Consider the following 15,741-nt stretch of genomic DNA (forward strand, 5'->3'; position numbering starts at 1 on the left):
GTCAGTATTTTCAAAATCCTTACAGAAAATGGCCCTGACTCCAGAAATTTAATGAATCAAACAAACAAACAATCACTACTTGGTTTCCAGAAAGAATTCAAAGCAGATTTATTTTTCCATATGAAATATTCTGTTTCTCTCTCTTCGCTGTCTTAAACTTGAAGATATTAGAGCGAAAGGCATTACTTCCTCTCCTTAATTAAAAAAAAAAAAACAACAACAAAACAAAACAAAAACAACCTTGCAGTGCTAGCATATTCTGCCATAAATTTAAAATTACCATCAGGGAATTTATAGCTTTTTGTTAGAACCTACGGAAGAGAAAGGCTACAGTTTCTCTGATGTGAAGTGCTAACACACTTCATAAAGTCTGTAGGAACTTAGAACTAAAACTATGAAAAACATAAAATACCCTTATCTCCTGCTAGACACTTCAATTAATCAACAGCTATTGGGGAATAAATTAAGTACTCAGCAGCTCTGTTGAATAAGCATGTTTTAGTCTGGAAACAGCTGTGAGAATTTCACCAAATTTTATTCTCTGCATTGTCCTGCTGCCTCTGGAGTTTCCACTTTTCTAAGGAACGTCATTTTTTCTGGAGAGCACATTGAGCCCATAATTTTGCAGATACTCATTGGGTATAGTATCAGCTCAGTCTTTCTAGTTCTTTCAGTGACAGCAAGAAAACTTACAAAAGCTTTGCCTCAGATTTCACAGGCATGTGTGTGCCTCTCTCTCAGTACCCCGGCCGACGTGCCAATATGTAGGATTAAACTTTTTCCAAGGTTGAATAAGCCACCATCTGTCTATCTTGTGTGGTGCTGTGCGCCATCCGGGAGACTTGTCCCTTAGAGCATGTTTCTACCATATGTCACTCCTGAGCGATCAGTTATGCCAAGACATTTGGGAAAAAATGACTAAGTCGAGCTGGAAAACCCTTTCCAAATTCCAGAGGAGGTTTGCCAAGCCTGTATTTGCAAATAACTTCACATCCACCGGTTTTTGCATACATTGTGCATAACAATAAATAGTAACCTTTACTCAAACGGACAGGAGGTGTGTGCCCTCCACCGTCCCGAACTCAGGGACTTTTCAGTAAGCCAAGGGATTCAAGTATGACATCTTCAGGAAAAATACAAGAAACTTTTACAGCGACTTTTACAATCGCTAAATTAATAAAGGGGGGAAAAAAAACATACTATAAGAATGCATTTTAAGAAAGACTCAGTTTGTTATTTTAAAGCCACAACAAACCAGTAATTTCTTTCAGAATACTCAACTAGAAATACCAAAGGCAACTGAATACAAGAACTTTTCCTAATAGTAACCATCCAACAATGACCATCTAAAGCGCTCACCTGCATGCAAAGTGATCACCGAAACTAAAATGGTTAAACTGCTGATACAGTCCATGCAATTAGAATTTGTCTAATAAAGAATATGACTCTATCCTATTTTAGATTTAAAGAACCATTTTATGTTCCAATTCCTCAATTATTAAATTAAAACTCAACCAACATCATTCTTATGGCCAGCTCAAGGCTGCTCATTTACATAACTGACTTTCAAGGGCACTTCCTCACACAGCAATTAATACCAGCAAAAAATCCACAGGATCTGCTACCTAATATTAAGGAAGACATTCTTGAGAACATTAAAAGAAGAAAGAAATTAGTAAATCGTGATTACATCCTCCTTGAGTAAGATTAACATTGAAAGGAAATCTACTCCTAAGGGCAAAAGGAGAAATATTAAATATAAGAAGACAAATTATAGGAATCATTACATTTAGTGACAAAAGTGAAATTAGGAGCAGTACTAAAGTCCAAGAGAGAACACCGACCTTTATGTTTTGCCTTCAGAATTTGGACAATCATTGAAAAAGAGGGAATATGTGAAACAAGGATTCACTACAGCCCACTGAGACTTGTAGAAAAAAAACACATCAAAAAGCAGAAAATGTTCATGTTAAACAAAGAAAACCACTACTGAAAAAGGCTATTATTAAAGGAAAACGAGGTAAATTATCACCTTAGAATGGATTATGATTTCTTTTTTATTTATCTAATTTAAACTGCCTCCTTATGCACAAAGAGTGAAACTTGCAAAGGTGAGGATGTTGGTAACAAATTAGATGACCAAGGAAAGAGAGCCTCCTACTGCAACATGGTCTTGCTGAATGGAAAGAAGACAGTAAAATAAATATAGACCAGCTAGGCAAATCTGGACTACTTGCCTACATAACACACCTAATGATATTGAAGCCGGCATATTTTCTGAAAGGCTCAGCTCCTTCCTGGCCCACTCCAACAGCCGGAGGTATTCACACTGTTGAGCCAAGAGAGACTGGAGAGGCTGGTTCTACAGCACCAACTTTCTGCTAACTCTCCTTATTCCAACAAGAAACCTTTAGGGTAACATGCACCTGCCCTAATGTCCTCCTTGCTTCTTGCATCCCCCTACAGGTCCCAATAATCTTCCCTTCAGGATGAAACATGATTTGCACATAAGACTGACCAACTCAAAGTTGCAAATGGGGACAAGAGAGGAGGAGGGAAATTCATCAAAGCTGCCAATTAAGAAAATTCTTATTCTGGAAAAAATTTGCACTATGAAGCCAGTCAACAGCTTCCTCACAGAGAGAGCAGCCATGCAGCTTCTGCACTGTCATCTCTTGCCAGAACTACAGCAGAAACAAGAGTTTCTCTTGAGCTTCTCAACAAGCATTGTGGAGATCCACACATATCTGTAAGGAAAAACTATGGAGCAACATAAAGGGAGAAAACACTGAAACCTGGACAAAGATTAAAATTTTTCTTTCCCTTTATTTTCAGCTTGGGGAGGCTCAGGATCCATCACCCATTAGTCCCACACCAGTGCAGACATCCAAACAGGAATCTTATCACTCTTTGGAAATATGATGCTTTTTACTTTGGTTTAATCACTAGGAGTTCCTTGGAAATTCTTGGCACACACAGGCTGTTTTCTTTTGTGTTCCACTTCAAGTATGTACTACGCCTCATCTCTCTGTTGTTCTCACACACTTTTTAGGGAAGTCTCAAGTCCCCTGGAATTCAAAAGTTCAGGATACCAATAACCACATGCAAATCCATTCTTCTAGAAATAAATTCATTCTTGTGGCACAACTAAAAGTTTCTGTTACATAAATGCAAAACTTAACTGAAACATCTACTGATAAACACAAAACTGCAAGACCTCAAAGGCAACAACATTGAAATTTATTTCCACAGGAAACCTCATTTAGTAGGTATGACTTCAGAGACAATGTTTAAAGACAAGAAGGGCTCTTCAAGCACAAGGCCAAACCCAAAGAGTAGTTATGTCCTCTGAGCCACCCATCTGCAGGGTATTTCATATATTCCCATAATCATTCATCACAATTTGCTCCCCAGTGGAGACTCAGGCAAGACTATTTTATTTCAGTGACCATGATGTAAGGGAGAAAATGCAGGTTGATGGGAAGCTATGAAATGTCTCTAAAAACTGCCAAGCAGCCAGTCCTCTAACATAAAGTCCATTTTGCAAGGGCTATGGTACTGCAACATAAAGAGTTTATTTTTCAAAAATGTTAATGCAATATTAAAACAATACACATTCTCTTTTCTTATGAATAATCAATACTCATAAAGTAACTTGAAGAAAGACAATCTCCACGTGCCATGTGAAAGCAGCTTGGAGTTACCTTTGCTAGGGGTGCAAAAAGAGGGATTGTTGAGGCAGAGGTAAGCCTTGCTTTTTCCAGTCACAGAGATAAAGCAGTTTTCCTTACGTAGCTTTCCTCTTCCTCACTTCCCCCTCCTCCACACAAAACCCAAGAAAAGCTGCCATTGCTTCAGGTCAAAGGAAAACAGGCCCAGCTGCCGTGAGCCAAACAACGTACAGGTTTGCTATCTCCCCTGCTGTTTTGGCTCGGGCTCTTCAGACTGGAAAATTCAGAAGCACGATCTCCCAAGCTCTATAAATGCCAGAACCATCTAAGAGGAAAATAGGACAAGGCCACCCCCAGGCAAGTTTGTACTAAAATCTGCTGGCTGCAAGGCAAAAACACAGTAAACATCGCATAGGGACAGACTGCTCCTCAGAAAATACTCCACAAGAACAATATAGCTTCCAAAGAAAGGCTGTGCTAAGGGGACTTCTGGAGGGAAAAAAAATGCAATGTTTTAAAATCCTTGTGAGGAGTTAGCAAGCTAATGGCACACTCAACGACAAATTGTTTGACAGGCAATATGCTTTTGACATTAATCCAAAGAAGAAATGTAAAAGCGACATTGAATGTTCTCTACAAAGTGGTAACAAATTGGGTATCCTAGAATAGTCCTGCAGCTCACTAAGGATATTTTGCTTTTGTCTGAACAATTGATTGCATGGAATAAAACAAGTGATAAAGGCAATTAATCATCAACATCACCACCCTGTCTTTTCGGGAAGGACAATTTTGGTTAAATTTTTGCAGTCCTTGAGAGATGAACTTTGCAACTGATTACAGTATGTTTTAACGTGCACTATACTGACTCAACCTTGAAAAACAAGCCAAAAACAGAAGTTGAAACATCCTTCTTCCTGTGTAGCTCCAATTTGCAGTAGCAAGAAGCTAAACAACATGCTCTCCACCAGATGGCTGAAATAAAAAGAACACTCCTTCTGATTAATTAGGAAATAAATGAATCTGCTGTTAGCACAACAAGTTACCATCAGGAAACCTGGGTTCCCATTAAACTTTGATATCTGTGCTTTCTCTGCAACTGTGTTCAAGACCATCCTCAGATCTGTCTCTCATCACAGACGCAAAGTGTTACACACCAGTCCATCACACAAAAGTATCACACCAGCCAGTGCACAACCAAAAGGGGAACTGGCCCTTTTCACAGACAACTAACACCACAGTTTTCCTAAAAGAGAATGCATCCATCACAGTAGAAACTAATTAAGGCCTCGTAGTGCTGTGAGGAGAATTGATGGGTAAAACCAGCCATCCCTTGTCAGGGTTTAGTGAGCAGGGGAGGCTCGTGCATGCTCACCACTTCGCTCTCCAAGTGAATCCAGTGCAGGCACTGTGAGGAGAGGGGTAATGGCATAAAGCATGTGGGACTTGCACAAAAGATGTATGAGTGCATGCACTTAGAACGTGAATATAATGTTTGCTGCTATGAGCTGAGTGACTCTGGGAAGAAGGAAACTGAACTTACCTGACCCAGGAAGGTGCAGATAAAAGCTCTTGGTATTGTCATTATTCCTCTGGTTTCTTGGCAAGAACAACTGCAGTGTTACACCAAACTTTAAAGAAGGATCATTTCAGAAGCTGGCTATGGGAAAGAACCTACCATATTTCAGGTATGAAGGACAATTTTGCCTTCTTTACTGATAACACATGTGCCTAAAGAGGCACAACACCTTAGTGAGAATCCAGGACTGCCAACTAACCTACACCTCTATAATTTAGAGTATTTCTCCTATGTGCACAACTGAAGTTCTCAAACATGTTGAGTGTGTTATTTTCTAAGGCCAAAGGGAATGCAGGAGACATTTATTACAAATTAAATCTAGACTCCTTTTTAAAACCCAAGGTACTATATCCTATTAAGTAATTGAGAAAGCTCAGACACTTGGATAAGAAAACCCAAAACCACTTCCCCACCCATAAAAAAAGGGTTTCAATAATTTTAGACATCTAGGAAGGCTGTTGAGTTGTGCCAAATGACTGTATCTCATTTTTCCTTACAGACTGGTGATACTTAGGTACTCTGGGAAATACAGGGATACACAAAAATATAGGGATACGCAAAAGAACATAGAAGACACTAATATTTCAAAGTGCACCTATCCATTACATCACACATACAATTACAGGGGGGAAAATTACTATTTTTTGAACCTTTACAGTCAGAAAATTGAAAACTTCAATAAATGCAATATTCTTTGGCACAGTGTTTTTAGAAGATCCGCTTCTGTTTGCTTATGATTTATTTGATGCCTCCTTTAAGAGTTGTGTTGGCAGAGACAGTGAACAATAAACCTGTGTACCCTCTCCTCACCACTCACAACATTGAAGGTCTCAAGAATATCTTCCAATGCATCTTCTTCTCAAGATAAAAAAAAAAAAATCCCCATTTCCTGTGGACATAAGCCATTCTATATCTCTTACAAATGCTGCTTTTTCCAAAATTTTCTCATCCTGTTATATTGTTTCTGAGCTGAGGGACCTGAACTGCGCATGATGCAAGATGCTGGTGAGCCATGAACATACAAAGTGGCAAAAAGGATACCACCTCTTTAATGCTCTATTCCTTTACTAATATTTCCTAGTATTTGATTTGCTTTTCTGATCAGTGTAGAGTAGTGAGCTCTGGTTTTACACTGCTGTTTATCACAACTTGGTAACTGACTCACACATGGCAACAGCTCAAGACTGACCATTATTTTCTCCCTATGTAGACCACTCTATCCACACTGAATTTTACCTGTCTTTCCACTACTCAGCCACCTAGCCATGTCAGTCAGTCCTTCAGTTCTTTTTTCATGGTCCACTTCAACCTTACTACTATGAGCAAGTTACAATCATAGCACACTCTCTCACTTCATCAACAAGGTCAAATGCCCAGTCCATCTACTCTGAGAACCACTGTGTGGTGACAAGTGACTGAGAACCACTTAAGTTATTCCTACCTTATTCCTCCCAACTTCTACTGATTCTTCCCACAGAGCTTGTATTCATCTTGGTAACACGTCTGTAAATACTGCATTATAAAGTAGATAGTATCCTTGTTATTGACAAATTCTACATCTTTGCAAACAAGATGTAAGGGAAACAAAGTAATGTCATTTTCTGCCTTTTGATTAAAAAAAATCCCTAAGTGTTTGCATATTTTGAACCCAAATATCCAGGGAATATAAAGTAAAACCTCTTTCCTTTATATATGGCCATAAGTAAGAAGTGGCATAAGCAAAACAACAGCAATTTCTCCTCTTTCTCTCCACAAAGACAAGACTTTATTAAATCTTCTAACAATTTTTAACCTGAGGATCAAAAAGAAAGCAAATATTTTTTTAAAAAAATTAAATATTTTTCTGCTGTCTGCCAGCTGTGTGGGAGTGCCAGCAACTGCATAGCAACAGAAAATTTTTTGAGTCAGCAAATTACAGCTTCCCCCAAGTTTTCTCCTTGATCTTCAGCAAATTGCTACTATTCTTTACTAGATTAATTTATTAATATTCATCTCCCTAGTGGCCCATTTTTGCTGACCATTAAGTTAATGGTGCAGGGAATAATGTCTTTCCAGCCTCCTAACCTGGCTGTTTCCTACCAGCCTACCACAAAGGGCACCTGAATTCTGAAAAGATACGACTATGATTTGTGGGAGTTAGCCATGGGAAACTGATTCCACTTGCTCCCATGTGCTCCTGCATTAACAGCAGCCACAGCCCAACCCTTAAATTATTGTCTGAAACCTGCAGTGACTCCTCTCATCAAAGTTCTCTCCTAACATTTATCCCAGCACTATTTGTGGCACCCTCAGCCTCTTTGATATTACCAATTCCAAACTCTTTGTACCTGGCTCATTAGTGTGAAGAGTGGCCAGAAGCTCTGAAGAGCACAAGACACAAGATGGGTGCTGGTACCCTCAATTTTTACATTACACCTCACACCAAATAACTATGTTGTCATCAAGCTAAAAAGACCAAGAAAAGAGCACAATGGAAAATTTCAACAAAGTGTGGCTTCATCATTAAAATCTCTATTTGATTTTTTTGTTGGTTTCATTATACAGAGAGGCAGAGAGCTCTCTAAATAGATTTGCTTAGTTTCCATGTCTGTTGCCAAATTTCCATCCTGTGGAACCAATTTTAAATAGAAAAAAGTGTCTCTTGCCATCCTCTGATCCTTGGTGTCATTCTTATTAAGGATCCAGAGTAAAAAATGAATGGAAATGAACTAGTCCCAGTGAGGTTCAAATCCAAATGTTAACTTTTTTAGTTGCCAAAAAAAATTCAGATCACTTTGATCCATAAGTCTTTCTTGCAGCTATGGAAAGTTTTTAAACAGAAGGCTGCCAACAATGACTTTGTTATAAACTAGAGTTCACAGTTGTTTTTATGGAATTTTGTCTCAGTAACTTTTAGCTCAGCAGTTCTCATGAAAATATTTCCAAACCACCAACTTGGCTAAATATTTCCAGCAAAGCAAAATAATCCCTAGCTCCTAAATACAACTCTATTTCTTTTTTTAACTTCAGTTTATCCTTCAGAAAACTAGTACAGCTTGAAACATGGGAATGACAGAGAGGGGAGAAAGGAGACAAAAAAATCTAAGAACTTCAAGCAGCCTCTCCTATCTCTGGGTCATAGCAGATGCAGGTCTGGAAATGGAGATGAGATTTGGGAAATAATCTCCCACATATACACAGGTATTAATAGCAATAGCAAATAAAACCAGAATGAACACTGCAACTTGAAACAGTGCAGTACGTGCCTAACAGAAAGCTCTCAAATAGATTTAGCCATTGTTAGCCCGTGCTCACTGAGAGAATTTCCACACTAACACATTATAAATGGGAAAAAAAACATTATAAATGGGAAAGAAAATCTGATGGGCATTGTATTGCCATTCTGTTTACCTCTTTTGAAGAGGGAGTGTAAAGGAATCATTTATTATAACCCTTTTCATATCCGTCAGATGTTGCATGTTTTATGTAACTATAACACATTTGGCAAACTCTTCCTACCTACCCATATGCTAGGGAAAAGCTCAAACTGTGCAAGAGAAACCTTTCTTCACAAAGTGAATTTCCTCGTAGAGAGGAACCGCGAGTTGGACTTAGGGCTCCAAGATCTCCAGGCCCCCCTCTCTCCACGAGGATTGACACTTCCACACAACCTAGAACTCAGGTATCTGCCTCCTGGGAAGCAGAACTATCCATCCTGTGCTCTACACTGCCAGAACAGCAGCTGCACTGGGTCATTCCACACACCAGACCACAGCACAGATGCAGTACAACCAAGTCTGTGCCCCTACAATGGCTCTTTCAGAATGCCAGTGCCAGATGTGCTGGCAGTGCCCTTCATCACCAGTGACCAGGCCCATTATTCCCCAAAGCACAATAAAAGGACCCTGACATCCACGACTCCACCACAGACTCCAGGACAGCTGGGCATGAGAGTTGACCCCGGGGGCCAGTCCATGTGGGATGCACTGTTCTGCATGCAACAACCCTTGGTCTTTCACCTCAAGCACAAGAGGCCCCTGCCTCTGATCTTGAACTCAAACCTCATCCATCATATGTATGAGACCAAAATTTGCAAGCTCCATGGGTAGTCCTGAAATTCTATCTTCCAGCTCTTCCCCACAGTACATGAGGAAAATGGCAGCAGCTGTGATGAGTGGGAGCTGCCACCAGAATACCCCAGCAGAGGAAGGAGAGGAGTGTATGGAGAACACGTAGGAAGCTATGGAGAAACAGAAGAGGGTACACCACAAAGCACTTACAGCACAACTTGAGAGAAAAAACAAACCACCCTCAAACAATGGGGCTAAAAAAGAAATGGCAGTGAGGAAGAAGATGATGAGAAGAGTCCAGGTGCAGAAGAATGGGGAGGAAGGAGCAGGCAAGCAAAAAGGAACTTCTTTCTTGATTCATCCTTAAAACACATTTAAAATTTAGAATTTCAGAAATAGATTTGCAGAGCAAACTGATAATGCATTTCACTCACCAGAGCTTTCACCTGCAACATATCTATGCAATTTTAAAATGTTTTCAACTAAAAACATTTGTTAATTAAATACTTCACATAAATGTCAAACAGTTACGTTATCTTGGCAAATATGTGACAAAAAAAGTAACCTTAAATTATAAAATTCATATTTTCACTAGAAGACTAAGCAGGAAATACCCTCTGCCTTCAAACTTGTGTGGGACTTTGCAGACAGACCAACTGCTTTATCTAGCAGGATCATCCAGTCAAGTTTTGTTGCTGGCTTTGCTTGGAAAGCTGATTCACTACCCTTTAGAGACTCTTGAGCTGCAGACAAAAACATCTGTACCTCAAATGTATGGGCACAATTTAAAACTGTGATGCATTGTGTTAACAAGAACTCGGGCAGCCTTTGACTGCAGCAATCGTGGCAGGGTTTCTGCAAGAGAAGATTGGAGGTGACTCTTTTGAACGCAGAAAGTGAGCGGCCAAGTGACCAAAGGGGGAGGCTGCAACACGGGTCATTGCAGCTGTAGAAAATAGTGCTAAGCTCATCCATGAAACAAGAACAGAAAAGGGATTTAAAGATTAAAAGACACAGCACTTGTTTTTTAATCAAGAAAATGAACCCTGCAAGAAAGTAGGATGGAATCGGGATGGGACAGGCAGAGGGATAAGAGCAGGCTGCATGAGAGACCTGCAGGACAGAAAATGTCTGACTGAATAGGTTTTGACCAGTCCTATCAGTGCTTTACATTGTCTCTGCAAAGAAAATGGGAAGCAAATCCTTGTTCCACCCTTCTCGCCCCCCTGAATGTAGCTGCAGCACTAGATCTGAACCTGATGGGCAAAAGCATCTTCTGTGGACAGGACAGGGAGAAATGCAGTCATTTGTCAGCTAAAAGGGACTGTAACTGCCTATCACCTTGAAGTCTTGCCTGTTATTTCTAAAAGGGTACCAAGGCACTGGATATTAACATTTAGAAACCAAACCAGGTAGACAAGCTCGCAGGAAGGAAGATTAGGTTGAGTGCTAAGAGATGTCATACTAAGCAAAGCATGGGTTTTATTTTACTAAATGTAAATTTATATATCAAATTGTTTCAAACAGCTAATAAATGCCCCCAGAATTGCAGAGGGGTTTATACACCCAAAATTATGGAAATTAATAGACACTTCTGGATATCAATTTTCTGAGATTCCTTTTTTTTTGGCCCACTGCTCTACAAACAAAATGCATATTGATAGAAATGCACAGATGGCCAAAAATACTCCTGCTTCACAAATATACCAGTACACTAGATGGATTACATAAAATTCTTAAACTTTCTAGATCTCTCAAGTACACTGTGTGAATTATGCTTACTTAGAATAGTGATAAAGCAACAAGAACTCCAGTGTTGTCTTATACAAGCACAGAAAACAAATGTATCAACTCTCGACTGATTTTCAAACAGGTAACTATTTAATCCTTCCTAAAGTAGGCATGAAGAATATCAATTAAGGTATCTTAATACACACACTGAATCTTTTCTCCAACCAGTTTATAATCCTGTTCCCAAATAGGCTTAATGCTACTGATGTTTTTTAAGGTCTGTTTTGGGTTTCTGTGGCAAGGTTTTGGTAGCAGAGGAGCTACAGGGGAGGTTCCTCTGAGAAGCCGCCAGAAGCTTCCCCTGTGTCTGACAGAGCCAATGCCAGCTGGCTCCAGGTCAGACCCACCACTGGCCAAGGCCGAGCTCAGCAGTGATGGTGCAGCACCTTTGCAGTGGTGCATTAAAGAAGGGGGGGAAACTGTGCAATTTCAGCCAGAGTGAGGAATGAGAAGATGTGAGAGAAGCATCCTGCAGACACCAAGGTCAGTGAAGAAGGAGGGGTAGGAGGTGCTGCAGGCACAGGAGCTGAGACAAGCCAGCAGCCTGTGGTGCAGACCATGGTGAGGGAGCTGTGTCCCTGCAGCCCATGGAGGACCACAGTGGAGCAAAGCCACCTGCAGCCCATGGTGGAACCTCAGCTCAGAGCAAGAAGATGCCCAAAAGAATAAGGGAAGTTGTGGGAAGCCCACTCTGGAACAGGCTCCCAGCAGGATCTGTCGATCCATGGACAGAGGAGCCTGCACTGGAAGAGCAGAAGAGTGTGAGGAGGAGTCCTCCCTGAGGAGGAAAGAGCAGCAGAGACAACATGCCATGAATGGAACACAACCCCTATTCCATCTTCTCCTGTGCCACTGAGGAGGAGGAGGTAGAAAACACAGGAGTGAAGTTGAGCCTAGAAGAAGGGTAAGGGTGAAAGATTCAGTTTTTATTTCTCATTATCTTTCTCTAATTTGATTGATAATTAATTAATTACTTCCCCCAAGTCAGGTCTGTTTTGCCCATGAGGGTAGTTGCTGAATCATCTCACTCCATCACTTGATCTCAACCCATGAGCCTTTCACCATATTTTCTCTCCCCGCTCCAGCCAAGGAGGGGAGTTGTACAGCAGCTTTGTGAGCACCGGGCATCCAGCCAGGGTAAATGCACCCCAAAAAGTCCCAAATTATGTCAGAAACAAAGGTCTCAACTCCATAGACTGAGGTCAGCCCTGATGAGAATCACATTCTCCTGTGTCTTGACCAGGCTGGATGGGATTTTGAGCAACCTGGTCAGGCAACAGGCATCCCTCCCCACAGCAGGGGAGTCAGAACTAGATGATTTTCAAGGTCCTTTCCAACCCAAACCATTCCATGATTCTATGGCTTAACAAGGTTTTCTTTCAAGATTGCTCACTGAAGGTGTGTAGGAGTCTGTGCTTTGAACACCTTCTAAAAGCAACCAACTTTACCAAAAGGAACTCAGAATACGTCCAAGAGCCAGGCAATGTACTCGGGGATAGAAACACTGACAACAAATCATTTCACATGTGCATTGTACACGTCTAACTAAATATTGCTAAATAAAAAGGCAAAAGCAAAGAAAGCAAAATGATCAACCAAAACTATTTTTAAAGAAAATTGGGGGGAAAATATATATATATATATACTTGTCAAACTGTCTGCACTAACTCTAGATTTTTCCTACACGCACCTATTATGCCAATTTTTAACACAATTGTATCTCAACACATAAAAAATACACTCCCATTACACTTGACATACTATATCAATTATTTTATATGCTTATATTACCAATATCCTGCATAGTACATCACATATATTGCATGCTCCCTCCTAGTCTGCTCCCAAACACCTTCTCCAATAAGGCTGTCACAGCACCATCTCATGACTTGTACATTTTATTAATCTGTAGTGAAACAGCAAAGCTGAACGCAAACACAATCATTTAAACCTTCTTCATTTCTAAAATTTTGGGAGTGTGTATCCTAATTTGACTCCATGCATGCCTTTAAAATATCAAAGGTATATTCATGCTTGCTTAAAACCTATGTGTCAAATCATTTTGGTTATGGTATTTAGTATACAGGTAATGTTACACATGCATGTAGAATGTCACATATGACCTAGTGGCAATTGTCATGTGTCACATAACAGTCTTCCTTTCTTCCTTCCAAGGAAGAAAGGAACATTTATTTACAGTTGCATCCAGAGCTGAACTCTTCTTTGAGACAGACAAGAAAAATTACACAGTCTACTAAAAAAGTAAAATAAAAGGAATTTACTAATTCTGTGTCTAATCTTCCCCTTTGTAGCTGCATCAAGGCAGTTTCAGGCGCAGGGAGCGCAGTGTGCTGCGACAACCCCATCCACTATGTCACGATACTTCACAACGTTTCTAAGTTCTGCAGCTTATGCAAGCTCCCAAATCTTCCGCATAATACTTACTCATCCAGCTGGAGAAAACACAAATAATCTAAAGAACCAATAATATACACGGTTTACATAACGCACCCTGCAAAACAGAACTGTGGGACCGCCTAATGAATTCCAGCCAGACTGAGGCTGTGAGGGCTCCGAGTCCCCAGCTGGCTGTGCCAGGCACTTGGCACTGTGTGTGCTCCTGGATCAATCCCTGCGCTGAGACACGGACACAGCATCTGCACAGGCAGTACCTGCTCCATTGTTAGGGCTCAGACTCAGCTAATGGCACAACATTTACACTATTTTCTAGTATTTGCCTCGCAGCAGGTGCTATCACAGGAAAAACTTACCTCCCATTGCCATCGACTGCTGGGGGAATGGTAGCTCCATTTGATCGAGAGACAGTGAGTAGTGAACCAACTCAGAGTCACCTGTACCAATGAGGGTGTCACAATCACTAGGAATGGAGGGAATCAAACCACACGGGTGAAAAGTAGTTTTATGTACATGGAGTGTCTTCTCGTAACTGGCTTCATCTCAAAGAGCTCCACTTCTAAAACCACCTAAAAATGAAAAGTGATTCACTGGTAACCGCATCTGAGTTTTTCAGTATCTTAAAAGGATATCAGCTCCTAGAAGATCAGAGCTCCATTTATTTTCTCTTATCACATCATTTTCACATTTGTTTTTTCTGATGTTCATTTAACAACTTGTATTATTTTGATGTTCATTTAACAAACAGGACCAGACAGCTACTTTCCTTTTCCTGTCACCAGGCTTCTGCTAAGCAGCAGGGGTAAAATCATTACAATACAATAAGGAAACAGAAGTTACTAGACAGATTTCAGCAGCTTTAGTATACAGAACTGCTTGCAATTTAGTCAGTAGTTAGGACTGATTATGATAATTTAACTGTTAATGTTATACAACACAACTCCCAGTGATAGAAACATCTATGACATGGAGAATCAAGTGAGGGAGAAGGGGCAAGAACAGAAGAAATGTGAAAATCCCAAGAAAAAGGGAAAACAGCAGATTCAAAAAGCTTCGGAAACTGCAAATGAAGGCAGTGAACTGAAAACGTATTTTATAAAAACACAGACTGTTTTTCCAGACAGCTAAATATTTCTGCTAATGGATAACACTTCCTTAATATGTAATTTCTACATGGTAACACTGAAATAAGGAAATAGAAAAAAAAAAAAAAAAAAGAAGCAAGCATCATATACAAAAATTGCCAATTTCTGTCCCTAGCCATCTTTTCCTTCTCTGGTCTGTTTTGGAGCAACCACAGCATTAAACAGAAAGAAGGCTGTAACTAGAAGCTTAAATATGACAGGATACAGACACTTGCTTCCATGCACACTGTCACTGCGAATTAGGCATGAGTTGACAAGCTAAAGACCTGGCTTGCAGTCTCATCATTCAATCATCCATCCAATCTCATCAATTGAGCAAGGCAGTAACACATGTCCCCTCCAGCTTAAATGACAGCAAAACTGTGGGTTGTAATCACAGGTCATCTTCAAACAACACTTACCATTAAGGATGGCTTTGTTCCGAATCAATTTTTATTGAGAATTACTGTAATACAGTACTTCTCTTTGCTTCTTCTAACTCCTGAATTTAACACTGTTTAGAAGAACATTTCAAAATTATAATTTACTCATTCTCTAGGAATATGGTAACAGCAAATGACATTAAGTAGAAATCAGAATTAGCCATTTGCAATCCAAAAACGCTGACAAAAATAAGGTCACCTAGATGACCATCCACAACTGAATCTTTAGTTAGTACTAATCTATGGTGTCTTAGCTACAGTCTAGACTATTTTAACCATGTAGAAGCTATTTCAAATTACCTGGACATAAAAATTCAAAAAATAAACCAAAATGTAAATGACAACATTATGTATCCTTAAAAGAAAAAACAGTTCCACATTTACACGTAGCCCCTGATGTTTTCATAATATATAAAATGCATCCTTTTTCTAAATTTGTCAGATTGATATTTTGTTCTTTATTTCTCTTCTACAGAGGAACGTTCCTCTCTTTTTTTAGACCTTGAGCAGCATTTCTGTACTAAGTCAGCTGAGTGTGACCTGAAAGGATGCTGATGGAGCCAATGGAAAAACAACAGGAAGAGAAGTTATGTTTCTATATAGGGTATAGAAAGGGTAGAAGTAAAGTGAGAATCACTACTTCAGAGAGAGGATAGGCTCATCTGGAACTCA

At 39.9% G+C, this 15,741-nt stretch overlaps 1 protein-coding gene across 2 annotated transcripts in view; it reads right to left on the minus strand.

Annotated features, from left to right (window-relative positions):
- The window catches only part of LDLRAD4 (low density lipoprotein receptor class A domain containing 4), a 295,155-nt gene that overhangs the window by 242,767 nt on the left and 36,647 nt on the right, over nucleotides 1–15,741 (minus strand). Inside the window, exon 2 of one of the 2 annotated variants that reach the window (XM_058800672.1) lies at nucleotides 13,859–14,071. The exons of the other annotated variant lie outside the window; for it this stretch is intronic. The gene's annotated coding sequence lies outside the window, so the exon portion shown is untranslated. The remainder of the gene's footprint in view (nucleotides 1–13,858; nucleotides 14,072–15,741) is intronic. 2 annotated transcript variants of the gene reach the window in all.

This window comes from Ammospiza caudacuta, chromosome 1 (assembly GCF_027887145.1).
Source record: "Ammospiza caudacuta isolate bAmmCau1 chromosome 1, bAmmCau1.pri, whole genome shotgun sequence".
Taxonomy (NCBI): Eukaryota; Metazoa; Chordata; class Aves; order Passeriformes; family Passerellidae; genus Ammospiza; species Ammospiza caudacuta.